Source organism: Galeopterus variegatus, unplaced genomic scaffold, assembly GCF_000696425.1.
Source record: "Galeopterus variegatus unplaced genomic scaffold, G_variegatus-3.0.2 Scaffold971, whole genome shotgun sequence".
Taxonomy (NCBI): domain Eukaryota; kingdom Metazoa; phylum Chordata; class Mammalia; order Dermoptera; family Cynocephalidae; genus Galeopterus; species Galeopterus variegatus.
The window spans coordinates 312,811-320,005 of NW_007727082.1; the positions used below are offsets into that span (position 1 = coordinate 312,811).

Here is a 7,195-nt window from a genome sequence, read left to right on the forward strand (position 1 = left end):
GATAATATTGGGGGACCTGATCACATCTCTCAGCATTGGACAGATCATCTAGGCAACAAGTTAACAGAGTAACCATTATTCTTTCAGAAGGAGAGAAGAAATCTAGGGCAATTAGAGGTGGGAGGGGGAGGGAATGGGGGAAGGGGAGAGGTAGGCCAAGGGGCATAAAGAATAATTACGATTTATAACAATATATATGCTAGTAATATTGATTTCATCAACACATCTCAATGTTCAACCCCCAAAATATGTATAATCAATTTTGATTCACTAAATAAAATAAAATTTTTTTTAAAAAGTCAGAGACAAAGAACCTAGAAAGCAGAAAGAGAAAAGCAACTTGTCACACAAAGAGCGCTTCCATAAGATTATCTGTAGATTTCTCAGCAGAAACATTACGGCCAGAGGGAGTGAGATGATATATTCAAAATGCTAAAAGAAAATTGCCAACCAGAATAGTATGGCCAGCAAAATTGTTCTTCAAAAATGCAGGAGAAAAACCTTCCCAGATAAACAAAAGCTTAGGGAGTTCATCATCACTGGACATGCCTTACAAGAAATGCTAAAGGGAGTCCTTCAAGTTGAAACAAAAAGGCACTAGACAACAACACAGAAGCATATGAAAATATAAAGCTCACTGGTAAATATATAGACAAGTACAGCATTGTGTAATACTGTAATGGTGGTATATAAATAATTTGTTGTTTTAAGCCATTCCAGTTTGTGGTATTTCGTTTTGGCAGCCCTAAGAAACTAACACAGAGGCCCATAGAAAAAAGCTTGCAAGTGAGTGCATATTCCCCTTGTGTCTGGGGCTCCCAGTTATTCTAAAGTGTTATGCTATCCCGTATTCAGCCTTTAGGAATTCATTCAAACTTTAGCTGCTTTTTTCTTATCCACTTTTATGTTGGCTCTCTCTTCCTCTCATGCTCTGCCAAAGATAATACAGTTCCTATGTTCCATCTCTCCTCAGAAGGGCTTGTCTCTGAATTTTCAGTTCATCTGATTGCTTTGTGACCTCAACTCTCTGATGGGCCCAGGAAAAGTTATAACTTTGTGAATTATCAGGATTTTTCTTTCTGTTTGGGTGGGAGCAATGTCCTCTTGCAACTTTCTACATCCTACAGAGAAACAAAATTTTCAGCATTTCCTGAAAGACTATTCCAAGGGTTATTAATAGATTTTATGAGCAAAAAAAGAGTTCTGGCTACACATGTTTGGAAAATGCTAATAAGCATTATAAATTGCCAATAATGCAAAATTTTCCAAATTTATGTCATTACAGAACCCTTTTGGTTTGCAGACTCTCTTTTAGTTGTGTCAAGCATTGAGTAACAGAGTTTGGGACATATGGAGTTAAAAGCCTGAATATATTCTTTGTCCTTACTGTATAGCAAAATTTGTGTCAGCAAAGATATTTTCTTTCTGCCTCTTCAATGCTTTTACTGAAAATAAGATCTTTCTGCTTCTACATCACTTATGCTAGATGATATGATGACCTTTGCATTATTTTTACACTGATGGTCCTGTCTCTTCTCAGGTTATCTCCTGTTATTTAACAAATGCCAAAATGAAGAGGTGCTTGACTTCTCAAAAAATGAGCATAAAGTTCCATCAAATAAATAAAATATGCAAAGCAAATTTAATTAACACATTTTAAATTAGTTAGAATAATGTACACTTATAGATTAAATATAACCCAATATGATCATTTAATCAGCAACATGTTATCCATAATGCTTTTAGTAATATTACTTTTCCTTTATGTAAATTGTCCATTAAAATGGTTCTGTGGTATTATTGTGTCTCCTCATATCCTTTCCTTGAAATATGTGGAACATTAATGATTAAAAAAAAAAAACATATTTCCACTCTTTCCTTAAAAAACTACTGTTGGTTTAGTTCTCCTCTTTCAACCCTAAAAAATGGGGCAAGATCAATTTGACTTCAAAATGTACTATTTATCTGCTAGAAAAAGATAGATAAGAGAAAAATAAAAAAGAAGAAAAAGCCAAGTAGGAGCTAGCACAATTTGCTAGTGGAACACCACTTATCCTAATCTTTTGACTCAAAATACCAGCTTGGTTTAATGAAGTACTAAAGAGTTTACTGAAAGGCCTGCAATCCATCCCCACATCCCCTGTTTTATCTCAGCTTGTAGATATCGCCACAATTCTCAGAATCCATTTTAAATGACAAAAAAAGAGAGAATTAGGAAATATACATATCATGAACAGAAAAATATGTGCTGTATAATGTCCCATGTAACTTTACATACACACACAAGGTAGCTCTGATTTTGGTTACTATATTGGTGAAAGATTTCTTGAAGTTTAATTCACCTACTTAACTCCCAATCCTCCTCTATAATTCAGATGTTGACTTCATAAGAACCTATTTCTAAGTAGCCAATTACCTACCTCAAAAGGAAGGAAGCCACAATCATTGGATTCTCATACTACTTCATGATTAGGGTAGGAGAAACTAGGGTTACTAATCTGCTTGTTGGTATATTTGATAGCTGACTTTCAAAAATATAAAATTATTAAGTTTGAATCAACCTTGGAAATGTCCTGGACATGACATAGGCACAGTATGGTTGCCACGAATGCCATCTCTCAGAAGTAGCAGAGCCATTATAATGAACAGACTTGTATATTTTACACTAATGGGGAATTTTCTAATACAGAAAGCAAGTTTTTTCTAGAAGACTATTTTCGTGATTTATTATAATTAAATAGGTTTTCTGGGTTCCTACGTAAGACTCAAATATCTGTGACCTATGCCACAGAAAGTTCATTATTCCAGTCCAATCATCATTTCTATACAATCGAACTCTTTAATGAGTCAAATTTAAAACCTGCCTTTAACTGCTATACAGGACCTTCAGTACATCAACTTTACCTACTTTATTATTACCTTCTTTTTATTTTGTTCTCCTTGTCTTCATCCTATTGTACTAGATGCATTTTTAGAAGCCACTTCAAATATGTTTTAGGACAAGGCACGACATAAATAAAATTAATTCACCTTCTAAAAATCAGTTTGAAATATTAAGCCCTCATAATTTGAGTTTTAGGTCTCATTATCCCAAATATGCACCTCTGTGAGTATGGGTTGAATTCATACATTAATAAATACATTCCAAGTGCCTACTATGTGTCACTTACTGTTCTCAATACTGGGGGAAACACTGTTGAGGAGCATGTCAATTAGCGATAAGTACCATGGAGAAAAATAAAGTAGAAGGGAAATAGGGATGCCATTTAATAAGGTTGTAATTTTAACTAAGATGATCAGAGAGGGCCTCAATGGGGTGATATATGACCTGAAGGGCCTGAAGATGATGAGGGATTAAACTACATGGATATCTAAGGAAAGAACATACCAAGCACAGGGAATATCAAGTACAAATGTCCTGAAGCAGAAGAAAGTTTGGCATTTCTGAGGATCAACTAAGAGACCAGAGTGGCTGGGGCAGTCTTGTTAGAAGATGATAGAGAGGTGAGGGAAGAGCAGAGGCAGATCAGGTAATGCTCTAGAAACCATTATAAGGACTTATACTTTGAGTGAGATGAGAAGCAACTAAAGGGTTCTGAACAAAGGAAGTTAACCCAAAAGAATTTATAGTAATGAAATATTTAAATGAAGAGTGATAGCTGTGGGAAGAATTAAGTTGGCAGATATTTACTGAATTCCTAACATTTGCTAGGCATTTCCTAAGCACTGCATACAATGGTAAATAAAACACACACCAGTCCTCGCCCTCATGCAGGTTTAGTCTTGTAGGTAAGATTGTTAACAAATGATTAAGTGAATAATTACAGCTATGTTAGATGTGAGAAAAACCAGATGATTTGTTAAAGAATGATAGGGGAGGGAGGTCTAATTTAGTTCAGAGTGTGAGGAAAGGCTTCATTGAAGATATAATATTTAAAGTTAGATTGGTAGTATGGGAAGGAGTGAGTTAAATGAAGACGGATAGGAGGGAAGAGAGCATTTCAAGCAGAAAGTATCTGCAAAAACATTGAAGTAAAAATTCGCATCTTGAGGGAACTGGAAGACCACTGTAGCTGGAGCTTAGTAGGCAAAGAAGAATGATTAAAGACTTTGGGTTGAATTCTAAGGGCAATAAGATATCAAGAGTTTAGATATTAACTGTTAATTCCTTTGTCACAAGTAGTCATATGAAGAGAAAAGAAACACTGAGTCTCCTAAGAACCCAAATGTGTAGAAAAGCATTAGCACTAAAATGATACTGAGAACAGCAACTCCAACTCACAGGAAAAAAAAATGCATTTTATTTAATGACCAAATACACACACATTTACACACATATATAACTTAAACAATATTTACTCTTATCTTGTGGGATGCATTACTAAGTATTCTGCTCTATGTTCTTTCATTTTTAAAAAAATGCTGGTCATAATTTATCTTTCAAACCACTATTATGTTACAACCCATAAACTATTCTAGAGTGTTATCAATGCTAATTTATAGTTTTAGGGAAATTTAAAGTCTTGCTCCAGAATTAGCCCATGGTAGTATTCTGTGTATTCAGAGAAAAAAAAAATGTTAACATAACCCTGTTACCATGGATCCAGCCTGGACATGGTACATGCTTTCAGTGTGCCTGAATTGCCTACCTTCCCAGGCCCAAGAGCTAAGGGAATGGCTTGCAACTATACAACAGTTTTCCCTACAAAACAGAACCTTAAGCCTATATTGCATATTTTATGTAAAAGTCTTTTATGTACACTACTTCATTTGATCCTCACAACAACCCTGTGAGGTAGGTGGGGAAAATACTGTCAATTCACTTTACAGATAATGTAGTAAAGGTTCAGAGAGGTTAAGTGACTCCCAGTTATCACATACTTAGTAAGGGGCAGAGATAGAGTAAGAACCATCAACTTTTAGGATGAAGGCTCTTTTCTCTAAACCACCTAGCTTCTGAGAGTTATAATCTAACCTCAAATATTTTTACCACTTCATTCTCATTTTCTTATTGTTGATTCAACTTTTTATAGGATACAACAAAGGACCTAATTCTAAACTTACCATACCAAATTTATGCTTCTCTACCAATGAAAACTTATGGCCACAGAACATATGTTTTTTGGACAACACTGTTTCTTGGCTCTAGTCTAAAGGATCATTTGCAATATGAAAGACCCTAAAGGCCAAGAAAATTGTAAAGAAGTCAGAGGAATAGATATAAAATGGAATATATTAATGAATTTTAGTCCCTTTAAGCTTTTATTTTTGTGAGAGGATTCAATGGAGAGCTTTAAGGCAGATGTGACTTGAAGCTTTTGAAGAGGCTCTAAGTCTTGATGAGGTTATTCAAACTCAGATCTTGAATGTGTAATGATGGTAGGTCATGGTCTCTTGGTACTTGATGCTTTAAAACAAAACAAAACACAAAAAAAATTCCACTAACAAATCTAATAAATTTTTTTAAAAAGAGAGATTAAAAAGCTATAATTCTTTGATCAGTAACTAATCAAATCACTAGATACCATGCTGAAAGAACAAAAAGAGAAAATGAAAAATAAGAAAAGGAAAGAAAAAGATTTGAAAAGATATAGTATACAGAATGGTTAAATATGTTCATTGGCTTATTTCTTTGATTAATATTCTTCACTTCAAATTGCAACAGAATTTAAAGTTCTTACAGAACTACCTTGGGGCTGTAGTCAGATAAACTGATTTAAAGGTAATGTCTTGAATCTCTTTGATAGCTATCAACGATACCAGATTGTCTTAAAAAGATTTTGATCTCTAAAAGCATAGCCAAAATGTTTGTTGGAAGAGATAGCATAAAATGACATTGATCTTGTGGAGTAGAAAAAGAAATTCAAGTAGGAATATTATGGTTCAAAATTATTTAAAAGGGAGAAAAGGTAACAAAGCCTACAAATGGAAAAATTAAGACCCCTTTGCGAGGTTCAAATGAAAAACATATGGTAAAAATATTGTAAATATGTGACCAATATAATAAAAGAAAAGTTATAGTCATGTGAAATTCCAGCTTAGAAAATAATTACTAGTGGCCTATGACCCCTCAGGGGATACTAGCAGCTGTTCTGTACCTCTCTCGTCTCATTTTTTGGAGAAGATTTTCAATCTCATTGACTTACTTTTGTGCTTATTCTGTTTCTTTTTACTTTATGTGCTCCTCTAAATCTGCCTTTTTTCCAAGAAAACTTTAAGCTTTTAAAAACAAATAATAATAACAGCAGCTAATGTTTACATCTGCACTTGTGCCAGACACTGTTCTAAGGACTTTATATAGATTAATTTACTTAATCCTTACAACCACCCCATAAATTAGATACTACTATTATCCTCAATTTATAGATGAAGAAACGGAGGCACAGAGAAATTAAGAAATTCAGATAGTTACCTAGCTATATATACCTAAATAGTAGAGCCAGGATTCAAACTCAGGCCCTTTGGCTCCAGAACACCAAGCTATACCCACTACTCTCCGAAAGTGATTTTAAAACAACAAAATTTACCAGGACTAGGGCTTTATTTAGATTACCATTGTGCAATGTCATAATCTTTCACTGCATATTCTGATTAGAAAGCATAATGGCTAATCTAAATTCCCCAAGAGTAGTAATATACAATCAGTTTTAGTAGTCACTACACAGAAGTGACATCCTCATAGAAATGTCAAAGCAGTTTAAAAATAAAGCATGTCACAAAAATATTAACAGCAGTGGAAGATTAAAGGTGACTTTACTCCTTTTTTGCTTTGGTATATTTTCTATATCCTAATTTTTGTAAAGTAGACATGGATTACTTGTATAATTAAAAAAAGAGTTTTTGGCTGGCCAGTTAGCTCAGTTGGTTAGAGTGCAACCTTGTAACACAAAGGTCAAGGCTTCAGAAACCCATACTGGCCAGTGCCCATTAAAAAAAAAAAGAGAGAGAGACCAAAAAAAAGGTTTTTAAGCATGCTGTCATCAATATTAAATTATACATTATTAGGGCCAGCCCGGTGGCGCACTGCTATAGTTCGCCGCTTGGGAAGTGCGGCGGCGCTCCCGCCGAGGGTTCGGATCCCACATACAGACCGGTTCCCGCTCACTGGCTGAGCGAGGCGGGGGAGCAACGCCGAGGGCTTCGTTCCCGTTTACAAAGCATCAACGGAGCGGGAGTTGCGGCTAGGGTTGCGTCC

General features: G+C 35.0%; 1 long non-coding RNA gene across 1 annotated transcript in view; it reads right to left on the reverse strand.

Annotated features, from left to right (window-relative positions):
* Positions 1 to 4,278: 4,278 nt before the first annotated feature.
* The window catches only part of LOC103591457, a 10,395-nt gene continuing 7,478 nt past the window's right edge, over positions 4,279 to 7,195 (reverse strand). Inside the window, exon 3 of the long non-coding RNA XR_550575.1 lies at positions 4,279 to 5,407. This is a non-coding gene — a long non-coding RNA (uncharacterized LOC103591457). The remainder of the gene's footprint in view (positions 5,408 to 7,195) is intronic.